This window comes from Cololabis saira, chromosome 24 (genome assembly GCF_033807715.1).
Source record: "Cololabis saira isolate AMF1-May2022 chromosome 24, fColSai1.1, whole genome shotgun sequence".
Taxonomy (NCBI): domain Eukaryota; kingdom Metazoa; phylum Chordata; class Actinopteri; order Beloniformes; family Belonidae; genus Cololabis; species Cololabis saira.
Window position 1 is genome coordinate 20106916 of NC_084610.1, and position 19051 is coordinate 20125966.

General features: G+C 41.8%; 1 protein-coding gene across 2 annotated transcripts in view; it reads left to right on the top strand.

Annotated features, from left to right (window-relative positions):
- tmem198b (transmembrane protein 198b) overlaps positions 1-19051 on the top strand; it is a 47820-nt gene that overhangs the window by 3054 nt on the left and 25715 nt on the right. Inside the window, exon 1 of one of the 2 annotated variants that reach the window (XM_061716271.1) lies at positions 12325-12960. The exons of the other annotated variant lie outside the window; for it this stretch is intronic. The gene's annotated coding sequence lies outside the window, so the exon portion shown is untranslated. Of the gene's footprint in view, positions 1-12324; positions 12961-19051 lie in introns of those variants that run through there. 2 annotated transcript variants of the gene reach the window in all.

The following is a 19051-nucleotide window of genomic DNA, read 5'->3' on the forward strand; positions in this document are numbered from 1 at the left end:
GGAAGAAAGAAAGAAAGAAAGAAAGAAAGAAAGAAAGAAAGAAAGAAAGAAAGAAAGAAAGAAAGAGAAAGAAAGAAAAAAATGAGAAAGAAAGAAAGAAATGAGAAAGAAAGAAAGAAAAAAATGAGAAAGGAAGGAAGGAAGGAAGGAAGGAAGGAAAGAAAGAAAGAAATGAGCCTGAAAGAAAGAAAGAAAGAAAGAAAAAAATGAGAAAGAAAGAAAGAAAGAAAGAAAAAAATGAGAAAGAAAGAAAGAAAGAAAGAAAGAAAGAAAAAAATGAGAAAGAAAGAAAGAAAGAAAGAAATGAGCCTGAAAGAAAGAAAGAAAAAGGATAAATTCCCGTTGATACGTGTTTGTGTAACAAACATGGCGGATCTGAGTCATTACAGTTTTGCAGTACAGGTGTAACTCATTTAATTGGTTTTTATTAATTCAATTTAATTGGTGTAGTTTAGTAGCATTTAATATTATTTTAGAGCAGTGTTTTGGCTCCAGAGACTGAATGTGGTGATAGATTTATAGTTACAAAGGTGGAGTGGAATTGGTATTTTTTTTATCGTTATCGGGATAAATGCCAGAAATGACCGTGATAAATCTTTTAGTCCATACCGCCCATCCCTACCCTGAGGCAGATCTGAAGGTGCAGACTGAACTTTCCCCGTTTTGATGCCCGTGTTTGCTCAGAAGGCTCCTGCAGGCCGAGGGGAGCTGAAGCTCAGACGCCGGTCCTCGAACGCTTAGCGGCTGAGAAACGATGTCAGGTCGGGTTATTGCTCGGATTCAAGGTCATCAAGTGTCTCGACGCTTCATCTCAGCCAGTTCATTATTCGTCAGGACACCCCTGGGATGGTTCGTGGAGTTACATGTCCGCCTGGAGTTTGTACTCGACCAATATGAGCGCTCGTTCATGGTGATATTCTCCGTCCAAACGGTTTTGGGCGAGTTAAACTGTCGTCTGCTGTCCACGCTTTTCTAAACCACAGCAAACCGCTCGCTGAATTTATCCTTCTGTGAGGCTAAATCAACGTTTTTGAGCAGGATTACGCAAAATCTCTGCGCTGAAGTTCACGGCAGAGCGCGACAACATCCCAGAAGTTTTCGTTCCGGTTGAGTTTGGTTTTGTTGAAACAGCAAAACACCTGGGTGGAAGATGCTTTTTAAGAGCCGGTTTTCTTTTGGTTTCAGTCTCATACATTACTTTACCCTTTTTTCTTTTTCTTGCTTGTGGCAACTAAAGGTTAAAAGTCCAGAATCTTGCGAGCAACTTTCCTCTGGAGTTAATGACAGTTTACACAGATGAAGTGGATTTTTGTGATAGATAGCTCGTATACGAATGATGGATGATCGAGTGGGATTAGACACATAACAAGGAAACACTGGGTCCGTTTGGGCTGAAATGTGCAGCTGACAAAAGGTTGAATGGTGATCAACAAAACCGACACGTCAGTTTATTTCCATTAAAATCCACTTCTCCCAGCAGGAGAAGCAGAGAAATGAATGTTTGTTAAATGACATGCTGAGAGATTGAGAGCAAATATTTGTGTCTGAACCTTGATGACAACCTTGTCGCTCGGTTTGAGGCCCTGAAAACTGCTCAGATTTGTGGGACGCTGCGACATCACAGATCCAGATCAGATAAGCCTGTGTTGAAAAAATCGATTTTCTGATTCTAAATCGATTCTCTTATTAATTCCTAAAAATCGATTTGTATGTCTAAAGATCGATTTTTTTATTTTTTTTATTAAAAAAAAATAAGATTTTTTTTTCTTTTTTTTTTTCATCATTACATTTTTGCCTGGTGAACTTTAATCCCAGTAGTTTTGAAAACTCCTGAACTAAATGAACTTTTCTTTAGAGAAAATGCTGGACATTTCAGCTTAAATTTCTAAATGTTATATTCGTTCAATGAAGTTCATATTATCTATATTTACTATAGCTTGTTTGGTTTCTCTGTTATCGGACACGGTGTAGAGAAAATCCTTTTTGGGATCTCCACAATAATCCTAAATTTTCCATTATTCCAAATCGTCTAAGTTTTTCCTTCATCCGTGGACTTGAAGAAAACACAGGAGTCAAAGTTTCGGCTGGTATTCGTCCAACAAATACTGTGGAGGTCCTTTATTCCAAAAAAAGTACAAGACGTCCACAGGAGAGCATCGCATGTTCCGCGGTCCAAGGAAAACTCTGAAATTTTTATCTCCGGACCACGGCTTTTATAGGTAGATAAGAGACATATGACGTTAGATGCATTATTCTCACCATCAATGATCCTACACATCTGTTCATGCTACTTTGAAGTTCTTGTTATTTTCCCTTTATCATTGCTAGATAACTGCCACATAGGAAACTGAGGCTTTGGTGCTCATTTACAATCATCTTCATTATTTCGCCTCTCACCTGCTTTGCCACAGTTGCTCAAGGCCATGGGTTTGCAAGTGCAGCGGACTTCCCCCTCCCTTACCCGTGTGTGTGTGTCCGGCCAGTGTTTTTTTTCCACTCTCTCTGTCTCTCTCTCCACTTTCAATATTAGTCTTAGTTAAATGTTTTACTTAGGTGTTAGATGATTATAAAATATTCACATAATTATATAAAAATATCCTCAACAACGGTTTGTCATGAAATACCTGAAAAATGCCGGGTGCTTCATGGCAAGCTGTCTGTCTGGGGGTAGAATGCTTGAGCTGTTGCAATTTCTTTCTTTTTTTGCACTTTAAATGGATATTGAAATGCTTATTTGAGTTATTTATTTCTTAGTTATTTCACAATAATTATTGTGAAATTATTATTTCAATACTTATTTTACAGTCATATAATCCAGGCAACACTAACCCAAATCAATATCGAATCGGATCGGATCGAATCAAATGGTGATAATCGATTCTGAATCTTAAGAATCGGAATCAAATCGATTCTTGACATTTGAATCGATACCCAGCTCTAAGATCAGAGCAGTTATCCTGAACCCAAACCTCTCCTCGTCCAACGGCACATCTTCGTATCTGCAGCTCTGAAGGTCGAGCAAAGCTGGAGCACTTATTTCAAAAGGAGGGGTCGGAGGGGAGGGTTTAGGAATGGGTGATATTTTACCGTTCACGATAAACCGTCAAAAAAATTCCCCACAGTAAGAATTTGTCATCTCGCGGTAAAAACTATAAATGAATGACGTTTTTGTGTAAAGCTGATTTATGGTTCTGCGTTAAATCCACGCACAACATATGTGTGCGTGGATTTAACGCAGAACCATAAATCCGGTTTTACACAAACACGTCATCAACAGGAATTTATCCTTTTTTCTTTCTTTCTTTCAGGCTCATTTCTTTCACAAAAACGTCATTCATTTATCATTTTTACCGTGAGATGACAAATTCTTACCGTGGGGAATTATTTGTAAGTGTGCGTGAAGGAAGGAAGGAAGGAAGGAAGGAAGGAAGGAAGGAAGGAAGGAAGGAAGGAAGGAAGGAAGGAAGGAAGGAAGGAAGGAAGGAAGGAAGGAAGGAAGGAAGGAAGGAAGGAAGGAAGGAAGGAAGGAAGGAAGGAAGGAAGGAAGGAAGGAAGGAAGGGAGCCAGAAAAGAAAGAAAGATATGAGCCTGAAAGAAAGAAAGAAAGAAAGAAAGAAAGAAAGAAAGAAAGAAAGAAAGAAAGAAAGAAAGAAAGAAAGAAAAAAGGATAAATTCCCGTTGATACGTGTTTGTGTAACAAACATGGAGGATCTGAGTCATTCCAGTTTTGCAGTACAGGTGTAACTCATTTAATTGTTTTTTATCAATTCAATTTAATTGGTGTAGTTTAGTAGCATTTAGTATCTTTTAGAGCAGTGTTTTGGGGCTCCAAAGACTGAATGTGGTGATAGATTTATAGTTACAAAGGTGGAGTTGAATTGGTATTTTTTTTATCGTCATTTTTATCATTATCAGGATAAATGCCAGAAATTACCGTGATACATTTTTTAGTCCATACCGCCCATACCTAGGAGGGGTCAAGGCTCTGACTCCGCCCCCTGGAACCAGCCGCCATGAACACAACTGAACATGTCCCCTTTAACTGCTGTTTTCAAATGTCTGCGCTGCAGCCTAAAAACAAACCCATCTGACAAAGAAGAGATGCTTAAAAGCATTCTGGGAAATGTGGGTCATTGCCAACTGAAGCAGAAGCAGCTAAGACAGCGAGACAGCGTTTCCTCTCGGAGCTCCTGGCGGGTTTTGCAGCCGTGCAGTGTGAGGTCACAAAGCAGCGTAAGAACCTGGTGAAGACTCCGCAGACCTTCAGGCGCCTCTTTGTGTTTTTCACGGAGCGTCTTATCTGTGCAGTCTGGCGTCACGGCTGGAGCTCTGCAGCCTGCCGGGGGAATGAAATGCCACGACTCGTCTCCCTGGAGCTGCTCGCGGCCTCGTCTCCCCTCACACGTGTTTGAGCGTGATGCCAGCAAGCTATTCGCGACTGCGGCATCACAAGGGCAGAAAGCTGCAGAAGAAGCTGAGGCAGAGAAGCGGGTTTCCCAGCACGAGGCCTCGGTGACGTCCTGAGTTCAGCAGCGAGACCACAGCGCGTGGTTCCTGCTGCCCGACGGTTTTCAGACGGCTCCGCGGACAGGTTGTTGTTTAGAAGCAACAGCAGACGGCTGAGAGGCTGCAGGAAGCGCTGCCGCCGTTCCAGCCTCCTGCGAGGCGTTTCAGGGTCCAGCAGACATCCAGCCGAGCAGAATCCTCCAGGCGGATGAAGGCCAGATGTTTGTTTCAGAGACAGCAGGTAAACACGTGGAGACGTCAACAGCAGAAATGAAGCAGAAATCTGCTGGTTTTTAAGTCGCTCACAGCAGAGAGAGTCTGAAGAACTCGCCTCTCGTTCTGCAGCTTTGTGCTCAGTGACTAGAAGTCAGGAACAACCCGATGGTGTCAGCGAGCATCGTTGATAGGGCTGGGCGATATGGACCAAAAGTCATATCTCGATATTTTCTAGCTGAATGGCGATAATCGATATATATTGATATTTTTTCTGTGCCATAATTGGGGTTTCCCCCAAAGCATTATAGCATAGCATCTCTGTTAGCTTCATTTTTTTCATTTTTTTTTCAGTTTTAATACAAAGCCTCGTGCCAAATGTCACACAGGTTCCTTTATTAACAGAGGTCTGCACAATATCAAAATATATAAAAAAAAACGAAATAAAAATAAACTGCCTGCATATATAGAATAAAAATGCCTCTTGAATAAAATAAAACAAATATTCCTTTCCTGCATAACAATTAAATTAAAATACACTGTGCAATTAATACAATGTGTAGACAGTAACAGGCAGACTTTTCCACTGAGGTTGACAGTTGTGCAAATAACAAAACATTTGTGCAAATCTCAAATAAAACATTCAAGTCAATTTGTCACAAAATAAGCTATATCAAAATCATTAAAAAAAACATGTTTTTTTTTAAAATATTCGATATAAACGATATTGTCTCGTACCATATCGCGTTTGAAAATATATCGATATATATTAAAATCGCGATATATTGCCCAGCCCTAATCGTTGACCCTCCTTCGGCATCGTTTCTGTGTGAGTGTAGTTGAGGCTTCGTAGTCAACGGCTTCACCAGGTGAGCCAGGAACCAGGAACAAGTCTGTGGTCTGTTTCCACCACGTAACGACAGCCAAATGAATCCCTTCATGTTCAGCTGCGGTTGTAATGATGGAGCTCCGCTGCTCTCGGGACGGATGACCGGCTTTCCCGTGGCGTTTCCTCTTCGTGCGGTCAGACCAGACCAGACCAGACCAGACCAGGGGCCAGATTCACCAATATGTTCTTAAGAACGATCTTAAGAAATGTCTTAAGATCTAAAATTAGGAAGTTCATAAGAAAGTTCTTAAGTGCAATTCCTCAATATTTTCTTAAGAAGCGTCTTAAGAACTGTCATTTCTTACGAATTTCTTATTTTTCCTACTTAAGAACTTCTTAAAATATGTCATTGCATTGCACGCGCCAACAAACAACATTTATAGGTAGTTTGGTCTTAACCGTCAGTCACTCACTAAACATGGAGAAGGAGAAAAAGAGATGCAGGAACTTTTCAAGGTTATGGTGGATGAGATTAATGTGCGAAAAAAAATACTATTGGGGAAAATTAATAATAATTAACTACCACGCTAACTAACATGCTAACAAACAGTTAACAGGCTCTTTGTGTAATTAATTACAAAGTATATCCTCAAACTATGACCTACTAGTCTAAACTTGTCTAAAATGTGTTGAAAAAGGTGATATTAGAGGCTTATTATTATTATTATTATTATTATTATTATTATCTTTTCACAGAAGAAATTTTAAGACAGGTCAAGGTTGTCTTAAAGTTAAGAAAAAAGTCAAGAACAAATTTGAGAACTTTTATTTCAAGAATACCATTTATTCTTAAGTTTTTTCTTAAGAAGAAAGTTGAGAAAATACTTAGAACTTTTTTGGAGAATACGACTTCTTCTCTTTTTTCTTCTTAAGACTGAACTTAAGTAAAAAATGACACTTAAGAAGATTTTTTTCTTAAGAATGTTTTGTGAATCCGGCCCCAGGTTTCTCCTCAGCTGTTTCCCAGACACCCCGGTTAACGCGCTGCACCGTTAAACCTAAAAACATAATAAAACCGTCTGATCGTAGTGGGTCTCGGTTTTACCGTCCTCGTTCAGTATTCTAGTTGTGCTGTCAGGGACTTCTGGACATTTTATTTCTTCGCTGAGAAGTGGCGCTTGTTTTTTTTTTCGTTTTTCTTGTATTTCTCTTAATATTACAGGGTCTGATCTTGTGGTAAACCTGCAGGGATGTCCACTTCTGGGAAGACTGACAACTATATACATAATCTCTCTCAATGCAGAACATTAAACTACAAATATTATGGAAATGGCTTTATACCCGTTTCCAGGTTGATGTGCAGCAATGGTTGTTTCCCTGAAACCATTGCTGATGTCTTTCCCTCTGGGCAGTGTAGTAACACATACCTGCATGCTATATATACTTAGGATTGCCCGCTCTTTCTTTTTTTGGGGGGACTTGATTATTGCTAAATAAATAATCTCATGTTGAAAAGTGACAACAAAGAGTCTGATGGACAAAAACATGCAAAACCATGAGAAAGAAACACAACTGCACTGGAACGAACCTCACAACACCTTTACGGAGGACACGCTCACATGAATCCACAAAAACTCAAAGTGGCAAAGATGGATTCAAGATGTGACCCAAAGGTAGAAAATAAGAGAGATGCAGAATGACCAGAGGATCATAACGTGTCTACAGAGAGACACAAATCATCCAAATGTGACATAAAACGGTACAATATGCCCCTACAACTGAATAAAGAGGAAGAATTGCAGGAATGAGGCAAAAAGAACCATGACGTGATGCAGAATAACCACGAAGAAACTCAAAGTCAGCAAATCAATTTGTAACTGGTGACCGTAACCGTCCACAAGGTTGGTTTTTCTGAAACCAGACTAAAAATAAAACCCCTCGGGTTCCAGTCCTCCCGCCGCGTTGACTCAGGATCCCCAGAGTCGCTCTGGCTCCGTTTGGTTTCTCCTCCGTGGGAACAAATCAGAGAGTTTTCCCGAGCGGCTCCCTCGGGCCGATGTGGCACAGGAAGCTGCGAGCTGGATGGATCGTCTGGGGGGATGTTCGGTCACACATCAGCTGGATTAAGATGCTGTGAAGAAGAGAAGACGCATTTGTTGTAGGAGGGAGGCAGTTACATAAGAATGACTCGCCAAATGAAGAAGACAAACAAACATATTTGGTTCCTGGAGGTCCATGGACGTGTGGCGGCAGGTCTGCTGACGGAGCTCTGCAGGCCTCCACCTGCTGGCTGCTTTCAGATGGCAGATTAGCAGTTGTTGATGAGATGCGTGACCTCGCCTGCAGCTGCTCAGTGGAATCTCATCATCACTCCGTCTGCAGGGAGCACACCACGCAGACACCGGCACGGCACGAGCTCCGACGCCACAGACGCTGACGACGACTGGCAGATTCCCCCGAACCTCAGGCCCAACTTCTCCTGGGAATGATTGTATGCAGATGAAGAACACTTGCTAAGATAACACGTCCAGGTACCAGGCCGAGAACTAGGAAAGCAAGGTTATTCATTTAATGCATGGCTGGGTGGATGAATGCATGAGTGGATGGATGGATGAGTGGAATGATGGATGCATGAGTGGGTGGATACATGGGTGGATGAATGGATGGATGAGTGGGTGGATGGATGAATAAATGCATGAGTGGATGGATGGATGCATGGATAAATGCATGAGTGGATGGATGGATGGATGGATGGATGGATGGATGGATGGATGGATGGATGGATGAGTGGATGGATGGATGGATGGATGCATGAGTGGGTGGATGAGTGGGTGGATGAATGCATGAGTAGATGGATGGATGCATGAGTGGATGGATGGATGCATGAGTGGATGGATGGATGCATGAGTGGATGGATGCATGAGTGGGTGGATGGATCTATGAGTGGGTGGATGGATGAATAAATGCATGAGTGGATGGATGGATGGATGTATGAGTGGGTGGATGGATGCATGAGTGGGTGGATGGATGCATGAGTGGAATGATGGATGCATGAGTGGATGGATGGATGCATGAGTGGAATGATGGATGCATGAGTGGGTGGATGGATGATTGAATGGATGAATGCATGAGTAGATGGATGGATGCATGAGTGGATGGATGGATGGATGAGTGGGTGGATGGATGGATGCATGAGTGGATGGATGGATGGATGGATGCATGAGTGGATGGATGGATGCATGAGTGGATGGATGAATGCATGAGTAGATGGATGGATGCATGAGTGGATGGAAGAATGCATGAGTGGGTGGATGGATGGATGGGTAGATGGATGGATGCATGAATAAATGCATGAGTGGATGGATGGATGGATGGATGGATGGATGGATGGATGGATGGATGGATGGATGCATGCATGAGTGGATGGATGGATGGATGGATGGATGCATGCATGAGTGGATGGATGGATGCATGAGTAGGTGGATAGATGTATGAGTGGGTGGATGGATGAGTGAAAGGATGAATGTGTACTCCTGCACCTGCAGAGGAAAGGTCCCTGGCCTGTCAGGTGCAGTGATGGAGAACAGTGTGGACCTTCATTGCACGACAGCTGTGTTGCGTCTTCTGAAGGGTTTGCTTCCGCGCTGACCACGCCTCCTCGCTTCCGTAGACGACGCTTGACTGGACTCCAGCTCCGGGCGGGTTTTCCTGCGCAGCAGAGAGAGATGTGTTTGTCCTCTCAGCTGACTGGTTTGCAGAGCTCTCGGGAGTTTTGACAACCGTTTGTTGCACAGAAGGAAGGATGGATGAAGGATGTCTGGCCGCGTTATTGCAGGATCTGGCTCAGGGACCGTCACATGTCTCTCAGGACCTGTTTCACATTAAAATAAGCACTTTGAAATCCATCTGAAGCTGTTTAGACAGAATCCTGGAACTCGTGACTTATTCATCTTATTCATTCATGTGTGTGTGTGTGTGTGTGTGTGTGTGTGTGTGTGTGTGTGTGTGTGTGTGTGTGTGTGTGTGTGTGTGTGTGTGTGTGTGTGGGACTGCTCTCCTGCTGTCAGACCCAGACAAAGACCTCAGTGTCTTCATCCGCCTCCTCCTCCTCTTCCTCCTCCTCTATCAGCAGATTTTCCACATTCTGCCCAGTCAGAGGAAGTGGCAGCAGCCAGGTTTTTTTACCCGAGCAGCTCATTCACTCTCGGGCTTACGTAAGCCGCTCAGCGAGCGTCTGAGGAGGCGTGAGAACGCCTCGGCCTCTGCGTCGGCGCCCGGGTCTCATCCTGACAGAGTCGTGCCGGCGTGAGCTGAAAATAACATTCATGTTTTTATACCTCAAAAAAAAGAAGAAAAAGAAAAGAAAAAGGTGAGATGTGATTCACCCTCTTGGAGACAGAAATTCAGAAATTGACACCTTTTCCTGGTATTAATGACATTTCTGTGGCATGTTTTGGTGAGAATACCACAGAGATGCGTTACAACAGCTCCCTTCCAACCGTGTCTTCACAGTTCTGCTCGTAGCTGCTGGTTTTTAGGGGGCGGAGTCAAACAAGGCAGGCGAGTCGTTTGATGTTGAAGTCTTTTCATGATGTCTAGGCTTTTATCCATCCCATTATCACCGCTCAGGAGGCACTGATCCAGTGTTCAACTGTCACCAGAGGAGAAGTTCAATCATTTTGATTATTTGATCAGTCCGAGTCGACGCCACCACGTGTTGAGAGATGTTCACATCCCAAAATCTGATGGATGAAGTGATGGAGGGATGGATGGATGGATGGACAATGGATGGATGAAGTGATGGAGGGATGGATGGATGGATGGACAATGGATGGATGAAGTGATGGAGGGATGGATGGATGGATGGATGGATGGATGGATGGATGGATGGATGGGTGGATGGATGACCTGATGGATAGATGGATAGTTGAAGGGATGGTTGGATGACGGGATGGAGGTATGGATGGATGGATGGACAATGGATGGATGAAGTGATGAAGGGATGGATGGATGGATGGACAATGGATGGATGGATGGATGGATGGATGATGGATGGATGAATGATGGATGGATGAATGATGGATGGATGAATGATGGATGGATGGATGATGGATTGATGAATGATGGATGGATGGATGATGGATGGATGGATGGAGTGATGAATGATGGATGGATGGATGGATGATGGATGGATGGATGGATGGATGAAGTGATGGAGGGATGATGGATGGATGGATGGATGGACAATGGATGGATGAAGTGATGGATGGATGGATGAAGTGATGGAGGGATGATGGATGGATGGATGGATGGATGGATGGATGGATGGATGGATGGACAATGGATGGATGGATGGATGGATGGACAATGGATGTATGGATGGATGGATGGATGGATGGATGGATGGATGGATGGATGGATGGATGGACAATGGATGGATGGATGGATGGATGGACAATGGATGTATGGATGGATGGATGGATGGATGATGGATGGATGAATGATGGATGGATGGATGATGGATGGATGAATGATGGATGGATGGATGGATGGATGATGGAGTGATGAATGATGGATGGATGGATGAATGATGGATGGATGATGGATGGATGGATGGATGATGGATGGATGAATGATGGATGGACAATGGATGGATGAAGTGATGGAGGGTTAGATGGATGGATGGATGGATGGATGGATGGGTGGATGGATGACCTGATGGATAGATGGATAGTTGAAGGGATGGTTGGATGACGGGATGGAGGTATGGATGGATGGATGGACAATGGATGGATGAAGTGATGAAGGGATGGATGGATGGATGGACAATGGATGGATGGATGGATGGATGATGGATGGATGAATGATGGATGGATGAATGATGGATGGATGAATGATGGATGGATGGATGATGGATTGATGAATGATGGATGGATGGATGATGGATGGATGGATGGAGTGATGAATGATGGATGGATGGATGGATGATGGATGGATGGATGGATGGATGAAGTGATGGAGGGATGATGGATGGATGGATGGATGGACAATGGATGGATGAAGTGATGGATGGATGGATGAAGTGATGGAGGGATGATGGATGGATGGATGGATGGATGGATGGATGGACAATGGATGGATGGATGGATGGATGGACAATGGATGTATGGATGGATGGATGGATGGATGGATGGATGGATGGATGGATGGATGGATGGATGGACAATGGATGGATGGATGGATGGATGGACAATGGATGTATGGATGGATGGATGGATGGATGATGGATGGATGAATGATGGATGGATGGATGATGGATGGATGAATGATGGATGGATGGATGGATGGATGATGGAGTGATGAATGATGGATGGATGGATGAATGATGGATGGATGATGGATGGATGGATGGATGATGGATGGATGAATGATGGATGGACAATGGATGGATGAAGTGATGGAGGGTTAGATGGATGGATGGATGGATGGATGGATGGATGAATGATGGAGGGTTAGATGGATGGATGAAGTGATGGATGGATGGATGGATGGATGAATGATGGAGGGATAGATGGATGGATGGATGGATGAATGATGGATGATGGATGGATGATGGATGGATGGATGATGGATGGATGATGGCTGGATGGATGAATGATGGATGGATGATGGATGGATGGATGGATGGATGATGCATGGATGGATGGATGGATGGATGGATGAATGATGGATGGATGGATGATGGATCTCTGGAGAGCGTTCATGTCTAATGACGCGTCACTTGCAGATGTGAGATAACAGTCGACTTCGTCCGTTAAGGATCTCTTTGTGAAGTCGTCGTCCATGTTCATAGTTTCAGTGTAGAAGACTGTCATCTAATCGCTGCCTTGAATTCATTTACAAACTTCCTCTTAACACAAATATACTGAGATCAAAGTTGTTATGAAGTTCATAAAACAGGGGCAACCAGGAGACGTTCCTTCACGGACTTCCTGCTGGGAACGTTGATCATTCCCTGGAGGAAACATCTCTCTTGTTTCTACCCTTTTTCCCTGACCTGACGGGGACATGTGATGGCGCGGCGCCGGGGGGCGTCACGTTCCCACGGCGGCCCGGGCTGGTATTGATAAGCGTGCGGAGAGGGATGGGCAGCTTTATTGGCAGGGCGATTGATGACAGCGACCTCTGCGAGGTGGTGACACACTCGGTCCCCCAGGACGCCGGCAGCTTGCCCTGGCCGGTCTCTGGTCGGGTTCTGGCCGCTCGCCCGCCAGCCTGTCACTTCCTGGACAACACAGAGAGGCAGAGCCAGCTCCGGCTTCCGTCGTGTGGCACTTCAGCGCCGTGAGGCGAGAAGAGGGGTCTGATGGGACCATGTTTAGCAGCTTCAGCAGGACCGGCAGATTCCTCAGGTCAGTGATGGAGTTTACATCTTAACCCGAGACTCTGCCGGGGCGCCATCCTCCGGAGGATGTTGTCGTATCTCGTCACGTCTCCTTGATGATGTTTATCCTGCAAGCCCGAGGGCGTCAGCCTGCTCTCTCTCTCCAACACATCTCAGCAGCTGGGTTTTAACATGTTCTACACTCATGTTGAAATTAAATAAAAGAAGAGGAACTTTTTATAAAAAGGTCTTTGTTGAGCAGAGGGAAGGTTTATTTCGTCGCCGTCTGTTTTGCTTGATGTGAATCATGGGAACCGTTGCCAGCGTGCGGCTGGTTGCACAGGAGCTGGAGTGTGGTGAGTAATACTTCGAGGCTGTTGCGTAACGCAGCGTGCCTTTTATTCCTTTCATCCCCTGTTCTCGTCCTCCCTCTCAGTTACTCCTTCACTCTCTCCTCCTGCTCTTGGATGACATCTTGTTGGATCACATTTTTCTCTACATGCATATGTGAAATGCAGAAACCTTTTGATAGTCCTTTTTTAAAGTCACTTTTAAGTTTAAAAGAATATATGTTTCCTCTTAAAAGAACAAAGTTCAGCTCATTCATCCATCCACTTGAACTTATGTGGGTTCAGGTTCCAGGAGGACACCAGGATATTCCTGGGCCGGCTGGGGAGTAATCACTCAAGGCGGTGCGGGGTCTTCCCCGGGATCTTCTCCTAGCTCAGGGGTCGGCAACCCAAAATGTTGAAAGAGCCATATTGGACCAAAAACACAAAAACAAATATGTCTGGAGCCGCAAAAAATGAAAAGTCTTGTATCAGCCTTAGAATGAAGGCAACATATGCTGCATGTTTCTATATTAGTAAAAACTGGGGGAAGATTGTTTTTTTCATTATGCACTTTGAGAAAAAAGTCTAAATGTTGAGAAAAAAAGTCTAAATGTCGAGATTAAAAAGTCGAAATGTCAAGATTAATGTTGAAGTACAATCTTGAGAAAAAAGTCGAAATGTCGAGAAAAAAGTCGAAATGTTGAGAAAAAAGTCAAAATTTCGAGAAAAAAGTCGAAATGTCGAGAAAAAAGTCGAAATGTCGAGAAAAAAGTTGAAATGTCGAGAAAAAAGTCGAAATGTTGAGAAAAAAGTTGAAATGTCAAGAAAAAGTCGAAATGTCGAGAAAAAAGTTGAAATGTCGAGAAAAAAGTCAAAATTTCGAGAAAAAAATCGAAATGTCGAGAAAAAAGTCGAAATGTTGAGAAAAAAGTCGAAATGTCGAGAAAAAAGTCAAAATGTGGAGATTAATGTTGAAGTACAATCTCGAGAAAAAAGGCGAAATGTTGAAAAAATAGTCGAAATGTCGAAAAAAAGTCGAAATGTTGAGAAAAAAGTTGAAATGTTGAGAAAAAAGTTGAAATATCGAGAAAAAAGTCGAAATGTCGAGAAAAAAGTCTAAATGTTGAGAAAAAAGTCAAAATTTCGAGAAAAAAGTCGAAATGTCGAGAAAAAAGTCGAAGTGTCGAGAAAAAAGTCGAAATGTCGGGAAAAAAGTCGAAATGTCAAGAAAAAAGTCGAAATGTCAAGATTAATGTTGAAGTACACAAAAGTTGAAATGTTGAGAAAAAAAGTCAAAATTTTTAGAAAAAAGTAGAAATTTCAAGATTAAAAAAGAAAGGAAAAAGGAAGAAAAAAAGAGAAAAAAGGAAAAAAAAGAAAAGGAAAAAAAAGGAAAGAAAGGAAAAAAAGAAGAAAAACAAGAGAAAAAAAGAAAAAAGAAGAAAAAAAAGGAAAAACAAAAAAGAAAAAAAAAATGCCACTAGGCACAGGGAGCCACTAGGGCGGCGCTAAAGAGCCGCATGCGGCTCTGGAGCTGCGGGTTGCCGACCCCTGTCCTAGCTGGACATCTGTCCAGGAGACAATCTAACCAGATGAACCACCTCAACTGTCCCAGTCTCCTGGTTGACTGAGAGAGTCCTGACCCCTTCAGAGGAAACTCATCTCAGCTGATTGCATCTTCTACCTGGTTCCTTCAGCCATTCCCCACAGTTCCATAGGTGAGGGCAGGAACGTAGATCCACCGGTGAACAGAGTCTCAGCTCTCCACCGTGACTGCAGACCCTGATCCACATCTCAGTCTTCGTCCACTTGATGCAAGACCTGGACCTGAGTCTTGACCTGGAGACGACATTCCATGCTTTTCTGATGGAGAGCCATGGTCTCAGTCAGATTCGGAGGTGCTGGTTCTCATCCCTGCGGCTTTGAGCGGCTCCAGAGAGAGCTGAAGATGCCGACGCGCTGACTTAGACAGGACCCGAACCAGAGACCCCATCCTCCTCGGCTGGTGTGTTTAAAAGATTCATCATCTATGTCGTAATTTATTTACGCCAATTTATGTCCTTGCTGTTTCCACATTTTGATTTGATGCTTTAGATGAATTACTGAATGATTGCTCCTGAGACCCCTGCCCAGTTGGGATTGGCTTGGTACGTTCTGTACCGGTGGACATGGCTGTGCATGGGCGGGGTTTGGCCCCTCCGTATTCACGGACTCACGTCTTTGTCTAGCTCAGGGGTCGGCATCCCAAAATGTTGAAAGAGCCATATTGGACCAATAATACAAAAAACAAATATGTCTGGAGCCGCAAAAAATGAAAAGTCTTGTATCAGCCTTAGAATGAAGGCAACACATGCTGCATGTTTCTATATTAGTTATAACTGGGGGAAGATTTTTTTTTTCATTATGCACTTTGAGAAAAAAGTTGAAATGTCGAGAAAAAAGTCGAAATGTCGAGAAAAAAGTTGAAATGTCGAGAAAAAAGTCGAAATGTCGAGAAAAAAGTTGAAATGTCGAGAAAAAAGTCGAAATGTCAAGAAAAAAGTCGAAATGTCGAGAAAAAAGTCGAAATGTCGAGAAAAAAGTTGAAATGTCAAGAAAAAAGTCAAAATTTCGAGAAAAAAGTTGAAATGTCGAGAAAAAAGTCAAAATTTCGAGAAAAAAGTCGAAATGTCGAGAAAAAAGTCGAAATGTTGAGAAAAAAGTCGAAATGTCGAGAAAAAAGTCAAAATGTGGAGATTAATGTTGAAGTACAATCTCGAGAAAAAAGGCGAAATGTTGAGAAAATAGTCGAAATGTCGAAAAAAAGTCGAAATGTTGAGAAAAAAGTTGAAATGTCGAGAAAAAAGTTGAAATGTTGAGAAAAAAGTCAAAATCTTGAGAAAAAAGTTGAAATATCGAGAAAAAAGTCGAAATGTCGAGAAAAAAGTCAAAATTTTGAGAAAAAAGTTGAAATGTCGTGATTAAAAAGGAAAGGAAAAAGGAAGAAAAAAGAGAAAAAAAGGAAAAAAAAGAAGGAAAAAAAGAAGAAAAAAAGAAGGAAAAAAAAGAGAAAAAAAGAAGAAAAAAAGGAGAAAAAAAAAGGTCAAACATTTTTGAAAAAGCTCCAGGAGCCACTAGGGCAGCGCTAAAGAGCTGCATGCAGCTCTAGAGCCGCGGGTTGCCGACCCCTGGTCTAGCTTGTTTTCGTCTGTCTCCTCTGTCCTCGGTTGGGGCCTCTGCGTTGTTCTGTTAACAACGTTAACGTCCTTCGCGATCCCTGACAGGAAGTTGGACTACGTGGTTGGCGGTCCGGGGAACAGGTCTGTCGCGTCACCCGGGCCCTGGCGTCGGTCACGGCCGCGGCACACAAGCCGCCGCTCATGTTGTCACGTTGGTGCCGGAGGATTCTTTTGCGTGACGCATCGGCAACTGGCGCCGCTTGTGTTCGACTGTTGGTCTGCGTGAGAGTTTTCAGGATCTCCGATGTGAGGTTGAAGGGAGCTGAGCTGACGTGACTGAGTGGCACTGGAATGCTGAATCAGAACACAAATATGAAGATGTTTAATAATTTGGTGAATTTTTGAGGTGTGATGACACCTCAAATGACAGGCTGAATAAAATGGAAGGAAGGAAGGAAGGAAGGAAGGAAGGAAGGAAGGAAGGAAGGAAGGAAGGAAGGAAGGAAGGAAGGAAGGAAGGAAGGAAGGAAGGAAGGAAGGAAGGAAGGAAGGAAGGAAGGAAGGAAGGAAGGAAGGAAGGAAAGAAAGAAAGATATGAGCCTGAAAGAAAGAAATGAGCCTGAAAGAAAGAAAGAAAGAAAGAAAGAAACAAATGAGCCTGAAAGAAAGAAAGAAAGAAAGAAAGAAATGAGCCTGAAAGAAAGAAAGAAAGAAAAAAAGAAAGAAAGAAAGAAATGAGCCTGAAAGAGAAAGAAAGAAAGAAAGAAAGAAAGAAAGAAAGAAATTCGCCTGAAATAGAAAGAAAGAAAGAAAGAAAGAAAGAAAGAAAGAAAGAAAGAAAGAAAGAAAGAAAGAAAGAAATGAGCCTGAAGAGAGAGAGAGAGAAAGAAAGAAAGAAAGAAAGAAAGAAAGAAAGAAAGAAAGAAAGAAAGAAAGAAAGAAAGAAAGAAAGAAAGAAAGAAAGAAAGAAAGAAATGAGCCTGAAAGAGAGAGAAAGAAAGAAAGAAAGAAAGAAAGAAAGAAAGAAAGAAAGAAAGAAATTCGCCTGAAATAGAAAGAAAGAAAGAAAGAAATGAGCATGAAATAGAAAGAAAGAAAGAAAGAAATTCGCCTGAAATAGAAAGAAAGAAAGAAAGAAAGAAAGAAAGAAAGAAAGAAAGAAAGAAAGAAAGAAAGAAAGAAAGAAAGAAAGAAAGAAAGAAATGAGCCTGAAATAGAAAGAAAGAAAGAAAGAAAGAAAGAAAGAAAGAAAGAAATGAGCCTGAAATAGAAAGAAAGAAAGAAAGAAAGAAATGAGCCTGAAAGAGAGAGAGAGAAAGAAAGAAAGAAAGAAAGAAAGAAAGAAAGAAAGAAAGAAAGAAAGAAAGAAAGAAATGAGCCTGAAAGAGAGAGAGAGAAAGAAAGAAAGAAAGAAAGAAAGAAAGAAAGAAAGAAAGAAAGAAAGAAAGAAAGAAAGAAAGAAAGAAAGAAAGAAAGAAAGAAATGAGCCTGAAATAGAAAGAAAGAAAGAAAGAAAGAAAGAAAGAAAGAAAGAAAGAAAGATATGAGCCTGAAAGAGAGAGAGAGAAAGAAAGAAAGAAAGAAAGAAAGAAAGAAAGAAAGAAAGAAAGAAAGAAAGAAAGAAAGAAAGAAAGAAAGAAAGAAAGAAAGAAAGAAAGAAAGAAAGAAAGAAAGAAAGAAAGAAGGATAAATTCCCGTTGATGACGTTTTTGTATTGGTATTTTTTTATTGTTATCGTGATAAATGCCAGAAATTATCATGATACATTTTTTAGTCCACACCGCCCATCCCTGATGTTCAGGTCTGGGTTGGACACGAAGGCTGATAGAGGTCAGTTCACTGTTGGCCTCTGCCCCCAATGGTGATTTGAGGAACTGCAGATTTATTTAAGGTTAAAGGTTAGGGTTAGTCTGCCTCCACCTGGTCTGGAGGGGCATTACTAGGTAATGTGGTTTTAAGTTACTTCCTGCGTCTTTTAAAAACATGTCTAATGCAAAACTAAAAGTTGAAATGTCGAAAAAAAAAGTCGAAATGTCGAGAAAAAGTTGAAATGTCGAGAAAAAAGTTGAAATGACGAGAAAAAAGTCGAAATGTTGAGAAAAAAGTTGAAATGTCAAGAAAAAAGTTGAAAAAAGTCAAAATTTCGAGAAAAAAGTCAAAATGTCGAGATTAATGTTGAAGTACAATCTCGAGAAAAAAGGCGAAATGTTGAGAAAAAAGTTCAAATGTCAAGAAAAAAGTTGAAAAAAGTCAAAATTTCGAGAAAAAAGTCAAAATGTCGAGATTAATGTTGAAGTACAATCTCGAGAAAAAAGGCGAAATGTTGAGAAAAAAGTTCAAATGTCGAGAAAAAAGTCGAAATGTTGAGAAAAAAGTCAAAATCTAGAGAAAAAAAAAGTCGAAATATCGAGAAAAAAGTCAAAATTTTGAGAAAAAAGTTGAAATCTCACGATTAAAAAGTAAAGGAAAAAAGAAAAAAAAGACAAAAAAGTTTAAAAAAAAAAGGAAAAGGAAAAAAAGAAGAAAAAAAAGAATCAGAACACAAATATGAAGATGTTTAATAATTTGGTGAATTTTTGAGGTGTGAAAATGGCAGACTGAATTAAATGTTGAGTTGGGCTCATTTTGG